This window comes from Callithrix jacchus, chromosome 8, assembly GCF_049354715.1.
Source record: "Callithrix jacchus isolate 240 chromosome 8, calJac240_pri, whole genome shotgun sequence".
In the NCBI taxonomy this organism is placed as follows: domain Eukaryota; kingdom Metazoa; phylum Chordata; class Mammalia; order Primates; family Cebidae; genus Callithrix; species Callithrix jacchus.
The window spans coordinates 70,559,980-70,576,260 of record NC_133509.1 but is presented as its reverse complement, the minus strand read 5'-3'; the positions used below and the strand labels follow the sequence as shown (position 1 = coordinate 70,576,260).

The 16,281-nt window shown below is 40.3% G+C and overlaps 1 long non-coding RNA gene across 1 annotated transcript in view; it reads right to left on the bottom strand.

The window, feature by feature from the left end:
- Window positions 1-283: 283 nt before the first annotated feature.
- Window positions 284-16,281, bottom strand: part of LOC118144918 (uncharacterized) — a 56,246-nt gene continuing 40,248 nt past the window's right edge. The window contains exons 4-5 of the long non-coding RNA XR_004729833.3: window positions 1,752-1,778; window positions 284-1,651 (exon numbers count right to left, since the gene is read on the bottom strand). This is a non-coding gene — a long non-coding RNA (uncharacterized LOC118144918). The remainder of the gene's footprint in view (window positions 1,652-1,751; window positions 1,779-16,281) is intronic.

Genomic DNA, 16,281 nt, shown 5'->3' with positions numbered 1-16,281 from the left:
AGGGAAGGAAAGAAAGAAGGAAGGGAAAGGAAAGGAAGGGAAGGGCAGGGAAGGGGAAGGGGAAGGGAGGGGAGGGGAAGGGAGGGGAGGGGAGGGGAGGGGAGGGGAGGGGAGGGGAAGGGAGGGGAGGGGAGGGGAAGGGAAGGAAGAAAGGAAAAGGGAAAGGGAAAGAAAAAGGAATGAGGGAGGGAGGGAGGGAGGAAGGAAGGAAGGAAGGAAGGAAGGAAGGAAGATAAATATGGTCACTCCTTTACTTGAGTGTCACTTAATAAAAGGTGTGCCTTTTGTTGATTACAGTAGCAAACAGAAAACACAATAGGATAATGGGAGTTCGTTGAGTAAAAACCCAAAAGTCATCATAGAGAACATTCTAAAATTCTGCATTGCATGATAACCACTCACCCTGTAAATCCAAAGGCATTTTGATTTTACCTCCTACCCCATCACACCCCAGCTTACCCTTCCTGCACTTCACTGCAGCAAACCTTGACATCTTTACCTCCTGTCCCAATCATCTCACTTCTTTACACTTTCCCAAGATGCCTGAACTCTCATTAAATCGCATGCTCTCTGGCTTGCAATTACCCTTGACTATGGCTTCTCCTGCCCTGGAAGTGACTGTGACTGGAGTCTTTTCCAGAACCATCTCCTGCCTTTGTGCTTCTATCACTATGCACTCTTCCTCCAGGTCCCCTGCTCTGCTTTTCACATTCCTCTCCCAGTGATTGGGAGGGGAGCTGTGGAGCTCAACCTCATTTTCCCACACAATAACACACACGAAAGCTGTCTTAGCTATGGGGCCTGGCAGGAGCACAAGGTCTCATTTCAGAACCTACCTACGAGGCCAAAGGAGTCCCTGACAGGAGTCCCTGTACCATGCCCATGAGTCTCTGGGCAGCCCCAAACCACTTCAGAATACTCCAAACCAATCTTCCAGGCACTTCTCAAGAGGCTGGCTCCACTTCAGCAAAGTGCCCTACACTGAAAGACAAATTTTCCATTGGTAACTAGTGCAGTTAATGAGAGCACTGGACACTCTGGCACTAAAGAAATTAGCCAGAATTTAATTCTGCCAATAAATTGCCTTGGGCTTGATGTCTCACCACGTGCATCCCTCGGGCCTGCTTAAATTGTGGGTGTGTTAAGTCTTCAAAAAATCAGACTATATTGGCTCCAAGACTGCAATAAAATGTCTTTGCTATATAAGGCAGAATCTGTTCAGCACTTAGTATCTTCTCTGTAACAGTTTGTCACACCCAAGACATGCATATTTGCGATGGCTGATAGACCAGCCAGAGACACACAGTGGCAATGTGTGCCACATGTTCAATTTCATCCTTGGCCTCTCTCCATTTTTATTTCCTTAACCATCATCTTATGTCTGTTAATGCAGTGAATATGATTTGTTTGACTTAAAATCAGGTACATTTCCATGGATTAACAAATTGTTCATAGTCATCACTTGGAAATTTCCTTTATATTTTAATAATTTTTTTTTCTGATTACGTAAATTTTATTCAAGCCTCAAATATATAGTGCCAACAGTATAACAACACAAATAAATGAATACACCACATATACATTTTTTTATTCTGAGGAAAAAAGAGGGTTCAATTATTTCAGGCCTTCAATGTTGCATCATTATCTTCCCCTGGAAAATAACATGACATTCAGAACTTTAAGTTCATCAAGAGGCCTCAGTCACCTCCCTCATCTGAGAAGCATCATGTTCTTTATTTTGAAGAACTTACCCTCATCTGCCAACACATGAGAAGTACCTGCATCCAGGAAAACAGGAAATGCAAGAAACTCAATAACAAATGAAATTAAAATCTTAGCATTACTTCCAATTACTTTTTAGACACCAAGATACATGCAAATGAATCTCTGCATATCTGTATATAGATATGTTACTTTTTTGTTTTATAAGTTTGGTAATCATACTAAGTGTATTATTTTATAACTTGCTTTTTCCATTTATCAACATCTATGAGGACTTTTTTATGCATGCTTGCTTTTTATATGTTTGCCTATAACTAGAAAATAGATTTAATAAACAGTTTTTTCCAAAGCAAAATAAATATACTACCTTAGCCAGAAATATATGACAAACCTAAAGCAGATGATTATTCCATTAACTACATTTTTTCTTCTTTCTATTTAGTAAATGAATAGACAATCAAGCTTGTTTTTTCTGTTAAAAAAAAAATACTGTGTTCAGCACAAGGTTATTCCCTCAAGAAAGCCTGGTTATTTTATTCCTGAAGTTAAGAAAAAAGGTTGAAAATTTTATATACAAATTATTTAATGAATTTATATCAAAAAATTATGTAATTCAATGTCCAGTAATTCATGCATTATGCCATATTATCTTATGTGAATGTAAATCTTTCTATGAAACTTGTGACAATATTTAATAATGCTCCTAAACTCATCCCCTGCCTATGATATTCCAACATGAAAAAAATATTCAGAAATGCTTACATACAGCAGGTACAAAGAGGAGCACTTTAACTCTGTAGACTTATAGTCAGAAATTACAGGGAGGTCAAAAATTATGTGTCCCTGTTCAATTATTTTTTTTAAGTTGGACAAACAATTTAGCACTATTGGAGAGACCCCCAAATCCATTCAAACATGGATGAAAAAATCCATTGTCTCTGTAAAAGAAATCCTTTTCTTGAAACAGCTGCCAAAGAGAAGCCACCAGCTGGCCTGATGGTTTGGCCAGCAAAGCCGACTAACGTGGAGATGATTATCAGATGGCAATGTCCCAGGGACCTGGGCATCACCAGCCAGAGCCTGCTGAGTAGGTGACAAGCACCTTGAGTCCCCCAAGGCAAGTCCCCACCTTTCCAGGCTGTCTGGCACACAATACACAGAACTGTTGGCAGTCAGCTCTGGTTATGGCACCTTCCAAATAATTTTCCCACATGTGATTCTGAACAGGGGCTTGAGTTAGTGAATCAGAAGCAGAATGCTCTATTGTACATGGTCTTGTTCTCTTAAAGCAACCAGGGGAACACATGGGCTTCAGCCCTGGGTCCACGGTGCAGCTTTTACCAAAGAACAAAGAAATTATCATGCCATTTTACTGCCTCAAATATTATGTGCTGGTTCAGGATATGATGCCATTGTCCAGATTTTACTCAGAGGAAATTCTCTACCAAACTGTATCTAATAGAGGATATTCCTCATCAAAAACTATAACTTCCTACCAGACCACAGTGATTGTCCAATTTGACCACCTGTGCCCAGGAACAAAGCAGAGAGACTTAAAGCAGCAGAGATGTTCATGCTACACACAGCCCTCCCCCACATCTACTCACCATTTTCCCTCCCTGATTCACACAGGATCTCCTCAAACTAGTGCAGGAAATGGCCCCGTCTCTCTCAGAACAAAACCTCTTCTCCTACTTCATAGAGAAGGTATGAGCTCCCTCAAGCCTAGTCAAACTCATGCACACACACATCACACACTGACCACCTTCACACACATCTTTATTGCTTCACCTCATCTCAGAGGAAACGTCCTCTCCCCTCAGGCCATGCTTTTTTTTTGAGATGGAATCTCACTATGTCACCCAGGCTAGAGTGCAGTGGCATGATCTCAGCTCACTGTCTCCAGGTTCGAGCAATTCTCCTGCCTCAGCCTCCTGAGTAAACAGAACTACAGGCACATGCCACCATGCCCGGGTAATTTTTTGTATTTTTAGTAAAGACGGGGTTTCACCATGTTGCCCAGGCTGGTCTTGAACTCCTGACCTCAAGTGATCCACCCATCTCAACCTCACAAAGTGCTGAGATTACAGGTGTGAGCCACTGAGCCCAGCCTAGACCATTGTTTTATTCTTTCCCTCCTTCGAGATCCCATCAAACACTGTTCTTAACCTCTTAGTCTTTTCCATTCTACTGGCTCCTTTCCCACTGCCCACCAATATATTCAGGTTCCTGACCTCCAGACTACTTTCAGCCACCAGTAGGTTTCCTTCCCTTTACTACCAAGCTTCCTACACCAGCCTTCTATCCTTAATCCTGCCCTTACACCAACTCTCCATCCTTAATCTCTTTATTCAAACCACTCAAATTGAATCCTACTTCCTGTCAGAACCCTGAAGGTACCCATTCTAAACCGCACTTTTCTCATCCTTAAAACCAGGATAACAATATGGCATTATTTAGGATGAGGGCTAAGCCATTGTAACAAGGAGACCCCACATTACAGTGGCTTGCCACCGATGCTTATGCTTATTCCTGCTGTAACACTCCTAAAGCGAGAGGAACAGTTATCAGAAAAGCCATGCTCCATGTGATCACTCAGAGAACCAGGATTTTTCTATGCTGTTGGTTCATCACATTTTAAGATGCATGTGAATCATCCGGCTCTTGTTAAAATGGCAGGTTCTGATTAAAGGTCTGGGATAAGGCTTGAGAGTCTGCAATTGTTTTTTGGTTTTTGGATTTTTTTGAGATGGAGTCTCGCTTTGTCACCCAGGCTGGAGTGCAGTGGCACTATCTCAACTCACTACAACCTCTGCCTCCTGGATTCAAGCTATTCTCCCCCTTCAACCTCCCAGAAGATTCAGAGTAGTGATGTATTTTAGAAGCTTATACAATACCTGATACACAGTAAGTCTTTAAATATCATACTATATATTATCTCCACTTTATTTTCTTAAACTGCTGTAACCATGCAATGGGTTCTCCTTGCTTGCTGCCTAGTCACAGCTGATTTATCAAGACAAGAGAACTACAATTGAAAAAGAGTTTAGGCCGAGCACGGTGGTTCACACCTGTAACCCCAGCACTTTGGGATGCTGAGGCAGGTGGATCACTTGAGATCAGGAATTCAAGACCAGCCTGGCCAACATGGTGAAACCCTGTCTCTATTAAAAATATAAAAATCAGCTGAGTGTGGTGGATGCCAGTCACCTGTAATCCCAGCTACTTGGGAGGCTGAGGGAGGAGAATCACTTAAACCTAAGAGGCGGAGGTTGCAGTAAGCCCAGATCACCACTGCATTCCAGCCTGGGTGACAGAATAAGACTCTGTTGAAAGAAAGAAAGAGAAAGAAAAGAAAAGAAAGAAAGAGAGAGAAAGAAAGAGAAGAAAGAAAGAAAGAAGAAAAAAAGAAAGGAAAGAAAGAAAGAAAGAAAAGAAAAGAAGAAAAGAAAAGAAAAAAAGAAAGGGAGGGAGGGAGGGAGGAAGGAAGGAAGGAAGGAAGGAAGGAAGGAAGGAAGGAAGGAAGGAAGGAAGGAAGGAAGGAAGGAAGGAAGGAAGGAAGGAAGGAAGGGAGGGCCGGGTGCGGTGGCTCAAGCCTGTAATCCCAGCACTTTGGGAGGCCGAGGTGGGTGGATCACGAGGTCAACAGATCGAGACCATCCTGGTCAACATGGTGAAACTCCGTCTCTACTAAAAATACAAAAAATTAGGGGGGCACGGTGGCGCATGCCTGTAATCCCAGCTACTCAGGAGGCTGAGGCAAGAGAATTGCCTGAACCCAGGAGGTGGAGGTTGCGGTGAGCCGAGATCGCGCCATTGCACTCCAGCCTGGGTAACAAGAGCGAAACTCTGTCTCAAAAAATAAATAAATAAAATAAAATAAAATAAATAAATAAACAAATAAAAAGAAAGAAAGAAGGAGAAAGAATTTAATTCATGCAGAGGTGGCTGTACAGGAGAATGGAGTTTTATCATTACACAAATCAGCTTCTCCAAAAACTCAGGGATTGGGGTTTTTAAAGATATTGGTGAGTACGGGTGTTGGAAAGTGGGGAGTGCTGATTTGTCGGTTCGGAGATGATATCATAGTCAAGTCTGTCCTCTTGTGCTGAGTTCAATTCCTCAGTGGGGGCCATAAGACCACATGAGCCAGTTTATCGATCTCAGTGGTGCCAGCTGATCCGCTGAGTACAGGGTCTGCAAAATACCTCAAGCCCTAATCTTAGGTTTTACAATAGTGATGTTATCCCAGGAGCAATTTGGGGAGGATCAGAATCTTGCAGCCTCCATAATTTTAAATTTCGTGGCTAATTTATTAATCCTGCATAGGCAGTCTAGTCCCCAGGCAGGTAGGGGATTTGTCTGGGGAAAGGCCTATTATTGTCAGCTGAAACTTTATTTCAAAGTTAAACTATAAACTAAGTTCCTCCAAGTTAGTTCCCCATACCCAGGAATGAACAAGGAAAGCTTCAAGGTCAGAAGCAAGATGGCGTCAGTTAGGCTGGATCACTTTCATTATCAGAATATTCTCAGCTATAATTTTTGCAAATGTGATTTTACTTCTGACTTCATCCGATCTGTCCAAAATTCATTTCTCACCATTCTAGTTCCTTTTTTCCTCTGTCTCCCAAAGTTGAAGAATGAGGCAGTTCAGGTTCTGTTATGATCCTAGCAACCTGACATACCCAAGCATAATGAGTGTGAAAGAAATGCACCTCAAATTACACTGGAGCACAAGGACACAAGAACAACTGCTCATGAATTGTTCTTATGGTCAACCCTAAAAGAGTAGAAAGAAAGCAGCATGATCAGCCCGGGAAACTCCTTAGGGTCCTTTAATAGTTCATGATGAAGTGAAATCATCTCACTGCTCCCCTCCCCTACACTTGCCCTCGTTGAAAACCTTTTGGGCTGTTGGGTTAAAATTCCAAGGGCAATCCTGAAGAGAAACAGAATTACCAAAGGATTCAAATAAATATAAAAGGTAGAGTTTGATTGAACTTAGTCTTAGCTATAGAGAATATCAAGGAGATAGAGCAGGCCTGTGCTTCGGGGACAATGGAGAGTACAGGGCTGATTGTCTACGGAAGCATTCTACTTCATTTTTTTTAGCATCTTCTGAGAAAGCCATCTCTTTATCCCGCTGAAGCTTCTTCCTTAAACCACTGCCATTCCCAGAAACATATTACCACCCAAAACTGGAGCCCCTGACAATCAGAGCAACTGGAAGTGCGCAGAGAAAGCTCCACATGGCAGAGTTAGAGGAGATGTCCATTCATTAAGAAACTTTCTCCACCCAGGAAGGGGAGCCCTGTAAGAGGACATGGGTTAAATGGTTTCATCCAATCACTTCATTTTACAGATTAATTCTTTAATCTAGGCAACAAATCTTTACAAATTCCTACTGTGTGCTAGGCACTGGAGAGATGAGGAACTAATCTAGAAAAATCTCAAGTCACAAAGTTTTGAACCTTGGCCCAGAGACCATGTCTTTTGATCCCTGGCAAAGCATTCTCCATCTACACCCTGCTCCTCCCAAGGGTTCCCCTTGCTCTAAGAACATGGGTTAATGTTGGCCACAACTTTCCATTCTCAGGCAGGCAAATTCCTGCACAAGCAAAACCACAAGCAACATTATAGAGAAGGTCCTCTTTCCTCAGGACCCAGTTAGGCAACTGAGAGGCTGACAGCAAAACCACGTGTCAAGCACTGCCTATATGCTAGGCCCTCTTCTAAATACTTTATCCACTCTGTCCCATTTAATCCTCACAACCCCCGCCACAGATGGATACTATTGCTAGCCCCATGTTACAGATGAAATAAAGTTGACAGAGGTGAAGAAGGAAAAAAAAACCTTGCCCAGGATCTCATAGCTAATAAGCAGAGAGATCCATGCCTTAAACTCGGATTTTCCCAGCAACACAGCCAGAGTTGTTTTCCACAGCTCACTGTCCAGTTATTTAATGAAATAAATAAAAAAAAAGAGTATGTTTCAGCCAGGCGCGGTGGCTCAAGCCTGTAATCCCAGCACTTTGGGAGGCCGAGGCGGGTGGATCACGAGGTCAACAGATCGAGACCATCCTGGTCAACATGGTGAAACCCCGTCTCTACTAAAAATTACAAAAAATTAGCTGGGCACGGTGGCGTGTGCCTGTAATCCCAGCTACTCAGGAGGCTGAGGCAGGAGAATTGCCTGAACCCAGGGGGCAGAGGTTGCGGTGAGCTGAGATCGCACCATTGCACTCCAGCCTGGGTAACAAGAGCGAAAACTCCGTCTCAAAAAAAAAAAAAGAGTATGTTTCAAACTTCACCTTTCCAATCTCTTCCTTGGTCTTACAGTGGTCAAGTGACTTCTGATCCAGCTCTCTTACCCTCCAAAAGATGAGGTTTTTCAGCAAAACTCCTGCATTGCAAGGGAAAAAAAATACTGAAAAACTGGAAATGACCAAATAAGTCATATCAGAAAGGAATATAGTGCTGATGACTGAATAAGAGCTAGGAGTTCATTGAACATAAATATAGGTTGGAGAATTTACAGGGATTCTTCAAAGACTGGAGAGAGATATCCAAACTCCTTCCTAGACCTGGCACTCACGCTTACTACTGCCCCCAGACATCAGGAAGTTTTGCACTGACTGTGAGGACAGGCTACCATCCCTACAAGTGGTTAGTCAACGTGTCTCTTCCTCACACAATGACAGTGTGCTCATGAGAGCAGGGGCTGTATCTGCCTATTTCATTCATACTTCTGGCAACATGCTTGGTATATGATTTGCACTTATAAATGTTTGCTGAACACATAAATAGATTACTTCATGTATGGGTTCATGCATAGCTATATAAAAATCATTGATCTCAAAATACAGACACTTGGCTGGGCATGGTGGCTCATGCCTGTAATCCTAGCACTTAATCCTAGCACTTTGGGAGGCTAAAGCGGGAGGATTGCTTGCGTCCAGGGGTTTCTAGACCAGCCTGGGCAACATAGCAAGACCTTATCTTTACAAAAAAACAGAAAAAAAAAAATATATATATATATATACACACACACACAGAAAGAGAGAGAGAGAGATTTGACATCTTAATTTCCACTTCCCAAAATATTGAGTTTTTTTAGTTGAGTCAAAAAAATACAAATTAACATAATAAGTAAGTATAACAGCATTCTGCCCTCTTTTCTATTTCATTTTAGTTGGTTTTCATGAAATCTGTATTTGTGAGAACACTATTCATGTGTTTGATACATAAAGATTTTTTTCCTAGTTTAGTAAAATGGGAAAGGCTTCTGTCTCCTCAAGTCCAAGGGAAGTAGCATTTCACCTATGGCTTTAAATTCTGAATTATATAGTCACATACTAACATGAGTCTATTTCAAAAGCCATATTGCAATGAAATAGAATGAAAACTACCCAAAACATGTATCTAAAAAGAGCTAAATAAATCACATTTGCTAATATTCATATATGCAACAAAATGTTATAATAATATTTTAGAAATCATCCACTTTCAAGTCTAATTGTTTTTCTTCTTATCAAACAATATTAAGTCTTTTCTAGAATGAAATTCTAAACAAGTGAGTCTCCTGCTTAAACTACTTGAATGACTCTGCACTGACCTTTATGGCAAGTCTTCCTCTGACCCTTGTTTTCCTCCCCAGTTGCATGCCCCACCATTCCTCATAGATTCTATTCCCCAACTAGACAGACTATAGTCAGCTCTACAAACACATCAGGCCACTCTGTGTCTCCTCTGAGTGCTCATGTGTGCGGGCCTCTGCCTTGACCTCCTCTACCTCCTCACTACTTCTGCCTTGGTAACAGCAATTTGTATTTCAGATCTTAGCTGAGACATCCAGAAAGCCTTTTCTGAGCACCACTACTCTTCTGCAACATGAAGTTAGGAGTCTTCTCTGTGCCCCTTCAAATACCCAGATCATACCTCTGTGCTGCCGTATCCTCAAGTGATTGCTTATTGCCCATGTGTATTCATAAATAGTAGCTACTCCATGAGTATTATTGAATGTATGCATGCATGCTAAAAGAGGTGAGATAGATGGCAAAGTGGTCCTTTCTTGCTAAAGTTTATGTTTTGTACCTCAGTCATGTGCATGAATAAGAAAATCACCTGACATCATGGCCTCTCCCCATAACAACCTTTATAGTCCTTTAAACAACTTTAAGTAATAATGATAGGAAGATCCTAGAAGGATTTACTTTAACCTCATACTAATAGTCATCATCCTGGCCGGGTGTGGTGGCTCACCCTTGTAATCCCAGCACTTTGGGAGGCTAAGACAGGCAGATCATGAGGTCAGAAGGTCAAGACCATTCTGCCCAACCTAGGGAAACCCCATCTCTACTAAAATACAAAAAAATTAGATGGGCATGGTGGTGGGCACCTGTAATCCCAGCTACTCAGCAGGCTGAGACAGGGAAATCGCTTGAACCCAGGAGGCAAAGATTGCAGTGAGCCAAGATCATGCCACTGCACTCCAGGCTGGACAACAGAGCAAGACGCCATCTCAACAACAACAATAAAAAACTGATATCATCCAATAACTGTTATACTTAAATTGCTCTTTTAATTTTTTTTTTTTTTGAGACGGAGTTTCACTCTTGTTGCCCAGGCTCGAGTACAATGGCACAGTCGCAGCTCACTGCAACCTCTGCCTCCTGGGTTCAAGCGATTCTCCTGCCTCAGCCTCCCAAGTAGCTGGAGTACAGGTGTGCACCACGATACCTGGCTAATTTTATGTTTTTAGGAGAGACAGGGTTTCACAATGTTGATCAGGCTGGTCTCAAACTCCTGACCTCAAGTGATCCACCTCAGCCTCCCAAAGTGCTAGGATTACAGGCATGAGCCACTGAGCCTGGTCTAAAATTTTTTTTTTTTTTAATTAAAAATAGGGACAGGGTCTCACTATGATACACAGGCTAGTTTCTTAATTCTTGGGCTCAAGCAATCCTTCTGCCTCGGCCTCCCAAAGTGCTGGGATTACAGGCATGAGCCACCACACTCAGCCTGTTGTACTAAAACTGCTTTTAAAAACTAATTTTTAGAACATTTCCATTGCTGGCCAGGCACAGTGGCTCACCTCTATAAATCTCAGCACTTGGGAGGCTGAGGCGAGCAGATCGCTTGAGCCCAGTAGTTGAGACCAGCTTGGGCAACATGGTGAAACCCTGTCTCTACAAAAAATACAAAAAATCAGCCAGGCATGGTGGTACACATCTGTAGTCCCAGCTACTCAGGAGGTTAAAGTAGGAGAATTTGCTTGAGCCCAAGAAGTCAAGGCTGCAGTGAGCCAAAATGATGCCACTGCACTCCAGCCTGGGTGACAGAGTAAGACCCTATTTCAAAAAAAAGAATAAAGAAGAAGAAGAAGAAGAAGAAGAAGAAGAAGAAGAAGAAGAAGAAGAAGAAGAAGAAGAAGAGGAGGAGGAGGAGGAGGAGGAGGAGGAGGAGGAGGAGGAGGAGGAGGAGGAGGAGGAGGAGGAGGAGGAGGAGGAGGAGGAGGAGGGAGGAGGAGGAGGAGGAGGAGGAGGAGGAGGAGGAGGAGGAAGAAGAAGGAGAAGAAGAAGGAGAAGAAGAAGAAGAAGAAGAAGAAGAAGAGGAGGAAGTGGAAGAAGAAGAAGAAGGAGGAGGAGGAGGAGGAGGAAAGTCTCCATTGCTTATGTGAAAATTATAGGTACTTCATCATATACAGACATCACATGATTAAATGAAACTATATAAAAGGGGCCTTAAGTTTCGCATTGTTTTAAATGTGTAGTTTACCTGTTTTTTTAATCTCTGCACATGACATCAGTAACTGTCTAATGATGGTACTGATCATGATGATAATAGTAATAGAAATAAATAATATGACAAATGACATATCACTAAAAGCTCCAAGTTGCCCTCTAAAGGCTTGGAACATGTTTCAGGTGAGGCTCATTTTCATAGCTGGATGACATCGTAAAAGAAATTGCCAGTTTTAAAAAGAAAACCAATTCTGAAAGATGTTGTTGACATTTGTGACCCCATGGAAACAATTTCAATCTGTGGGCAATTTGTTTTCAGTTTTTGTATACAGCACAGAAAATTCAGCCAGCTCTCTATCATACAACACCTATCTCTGCATTCACTCTCTTTTCTTGGTTCATCAAGATACAAAATAACCTAAACAAAATTACTATGCTGACGTTTTCTTCAAATACCATAATAATTGCTAAATTGTACTGACCAGAGACAAAAGGAAATTTTATTTTCTGTTTATCACACACATCTTTTTATTCAGGAAAAGCCACAACACTATCATTCTCTATCAGGCTGCTTCTGACAACAGCTGTGACTGATTGGGATTCACAGAAAACCCTCAGCCTCTATGAACATGATAAGAGTCAAATTAGGTGGGCTGGGAGCAAAACAAAGAGCTGCAGAAAAGGAATCATCTCAAACTCAGCATTTTGACAGAACCTTCTTCGTGCCAGTGTGCATGCTCCCTCATTAAATGATGTAGAAAGGTCAGAGGTTAATCAGCTTCAATTTGGCATGCATATCGAGTAGTTTTTAGTCATCATTTTATATTTCCAAAAGAGAACCAAGAAACACTTCAAGTTAGTGGAGCATTTTCTAATGACAACTTTTAACTCTTCAGAGACAGAATTTCTCACTAAGTTGCCCCTTTTTTGACAGTTTTATTGAGGTATAACTGTCATTTAATAAACCATATATATTTAAAGTATACAATTTGGTAAGTTTTAACATGTGTACATAGGTGAAAAACTTGCCGCAAATCAAGATAATGAACATAATCTTTGTTTCCAAAAGATTCTTCCTGCACCACTGTAATCCCGCCTTCTTACTCCTGCCTCACCCAAAGCCAGACAACCACTAATCTGCTTTCTATGACTATAGATTAGTTTACATTTTCTAGAACTTTATTTGAATAAAATCATACAGTATGTACTCTTTTTAGTGTGTCTTCTTTCATTCAGAGTAATTATTGTCATATTTATTCATGTTGCTCTGCTGGGCATGGTGGCTCACACCTGTAATCCCAGCACTTTGGAAGGCCAAAGCAAGTTCGAGACCAGCCTGGGCAAGATGGTGAAACCCCATCTCTACAAAAAAAAATTAGCTGGGCATTGTGGCACACACCCGTCATCCCAGCAACTTGGGAGACTAAGGCAGAAGAATCATTAAAACCTGGGAGGCAGAGATTACAGTGAGCTGAGATTGCACCACTGCACTATATAGCCTGTGTGACAGAATAAGACTCTGTCTCAAAAAAAAAAAGATTTATTCATGTTGTTCATGTAAGTAAATAGTATTCGATTGTTTGAATCTATGACAATTTATCTATTTATCTGTTGAAGGTGAATTTGGGTTGTTTGCAAATGCTTTTGGTTATTATCTGCTAACATTTGTGTACAAGTCTTTGCATGGACACATGCTTTTATACAGTGTTTGTGTCATTTTACATTTCTACCAGCAATGTAAGAGAGTCTCAGTTGTTCCATATCCTCACCAACACTTGGTATGGTTGATCCTTTTAATGTTAGACATTCTAATATGTATGTAATATAATAGCATCAGTTGTGGTTTTCATTCCCATTTCCCTAACAAGTAATGATGTTGGGCATTTTTTTTAACCTACTTATTTATCATCACATATCTTCTTTGATGACATGTCTGTTCAAATATTTTTAAAACAACTTTTAAAAAACAATTCTTTGTTTTTGTTTTTTGATGGATGTTCAAAAAGGCTATTTTCATTCAACTTATTCATTTTTTTATAGTTGTGTTTTGAGAGGTTTTTTTTAATATCTAAATACAAGTCCTTTATCAGGTATGTGGATTGCAAATATTTTCTCCCAGTCTGTGGCTTATATTTTCATTCTCTTCACAGTGTCTTTTGAAGAGCAAAAGTTCTTAAGTTTAATAAAGACCAACTTAGTGATTTTTATTTTTGGTGTTACATCTAAGAAATCTTTGCCTAATCTAAGGTCACAAAGGCTTTTGCCTATATTTTTGTCTGTATATTTTACAGGTTTAGGTTTTATATTTAGGTTTATGATCCATTTCAAGTTTATATTTATATATGCTATAAGTTATGAATAGCTATGTGGTGGGGTTTTTTTTTTTTTTGGCATGCAAGTATTCAACTATTTCATCACCATTTGTTGAAAAGAATATTCTTTCTCCACTGAATTACCTTTGTACTTTTGTAAAAAAAAACAAAAAATCAAATCATCATATATGTGATCACTTGTTGCCTTGTAATTCCCTCTCTTAACAGTGTCTTTCACTAGAAACATCGTAGCAAATATTTGACCCTGCAGGAAGTTTGATTAGCTGTTATAGTCAGAACTTGCAAAGATCATGCAAGGCCAAAGAAGAAAATAGAGTTGTAATATAAATTTAAAAAGAGAAAGACAGCACTGCCAGTTAACCATGGAGGATAGAATACAAAGTTTTATCTCTGCTTCATTCCTAATCCTGTTAAACAAATTAAGAGGAAAAGACATGATGCCTCAAGGATAAAGAGTACAGAAGAGTAGACAACAGCAAATGAAAAATAAGGACAAAATCTTGGAATCTGAAAAAAAGAGGGATGAATGGTCAGTAACCTAGCATGCCAAAGAAAGTTAAAAACTAAACGCCTGTATTAAGGATAGTCAACAAGATGTACATCAATTCTACAGAAAGATCCAGGAATTGGGAAGGCAGGATACTGGGTGAAACTGAAATGGTAAAACCAATTCTTCTCCATATGGGTTTTATCTCTCTCTGTCTGGTCTCTCTGCATGGGCTGATTTTGATTCCTTACAGTAGAATTGTTGGGTTCCAACAGCAAGTGTCCCAAAAGTGAAAAAGCCAAATGGAAGCTGATTATTTTTCTTTCTTTCTTTTTTAAACTAGCCTCAGAAGTAACATAACATCACTTCTGCTATAATATTAGTAGCTACAAGTTCCTGCCCAGATTAAGAGAAACAACACAGACTCCTACCTCTTAGTGAGAAGAGTGTCAGTCACACTGTAAGAAGAAAATGTGAGATGGGATATATTCATTTGCACAGCCGTCTTTGGAAAATAAAATCTACCTACTTTGATAAAGAAACAGAGACCCAGAGAAGTCTGTATTATCCAAATCATGGTCAATAGCAGAGTAAGACTAGAAACTAGAAATCCGAACTCCTAGTCCATGTTTCTTCCACAAACTTAACTCTACTCTTAATTTTATAAAATTCACACTGGTGAGACTATAGAGTTAATGGATACAGAAAATTTAGTATAGGAAAATTCTGACCTGAAGCCCAGGTAAGATTTTCATGATTGAGTGAGTTCAGGCCATTAAAAAGCCTCAGAAGTAACATAACATCACTTCTGCTATAATATTAGTATTATAATATTCACCGGTAGAGCTATGAAAGTTAGGAAATCCTAGAAAGGAATATTTAATAATTTCCAAACCAAATAAAAGTTAATGATATCAATGGAGGGAAGATTTGTAAGTCATACTTCCCCATTGTTGAGTTTTATGGCTTTCTAAAAATCTGTGAATATGTTTTCTATAGACAGCTTTGTTCTTTTTTTCAGAGAGAGTAAGACAGACAATTCTAGTGTGAATTAACTATCTAACAACAGGAATCAGGTATAGTTTTCTAAGCAAGTTAAATTCTAACAGTATTACTCATTTTGATATGTTTTACTCTGCTAATTTACATATTTAAAGTAATGAATTAATTAGGCTGGGCGTGGTGGTTCATATCTGTAATCCCAGCACTTTGGGAGGCCGAGGCAGGTAGATCACTTGAAGTCAGGAGTTCAAGACCAGACTGGCCAACATGGTGAAACCCTGTTTCTACTAAAAATACAAAAAATTAGCCGGGAATGGTGGTGTGTGACTGTAATCCCAGCTACTTGGGAGGCTGAGGCCAAAGAATCACTTGAACCCAGGAGGTGGAGGCTGCAGTGAGCTGAGAACACACTACTGCACTTCAGCCTGGGCAGCACAGTGAGACTCTGCCTCAAAAAAATAAAATTAAATTAAAAAATAAAGTAACGTATTAATTAGAAGTTAGTTATTGTAATGAATCAAAGTGTCATCTTAAGACAGCTATAAATCACCAGAACAGAAGAGAAGAATTTAAAAAGGACATTAGGGACTTTTGCTTCTAGCTATGCTAGAGTAACTTGCCTAAGACCAACCCTCCAGCCATAGCTATAAATCTCAAAAGCTACTAAAGGAAGTCATTTTCCAAGGCACTGGAGAGTGACCAAGGCTTCCAGAACTCGAGAGCTAATCCTCGAGAGAAAGAAAACGCACTAAGGTGGCCATGACACTTTCTATGACCTTTGATTTTAAGACAATTAGCAATTCCAAAAACGCTCAGGGATAAGAGGTCAAGGAGAAAGCAGAGGCTCAGTGATTTTATCAGTCTTATAGGCATAGAAAGATAAAAATTAGAATTTAGGATAGCCAGGAATTAGAAGAACCAGGATCAAGGATTAAAAAAAAAAAAATCACAGAAGTGAGTTGGACACTCCTGGCCACTTTTCCCCTTGAGAGAT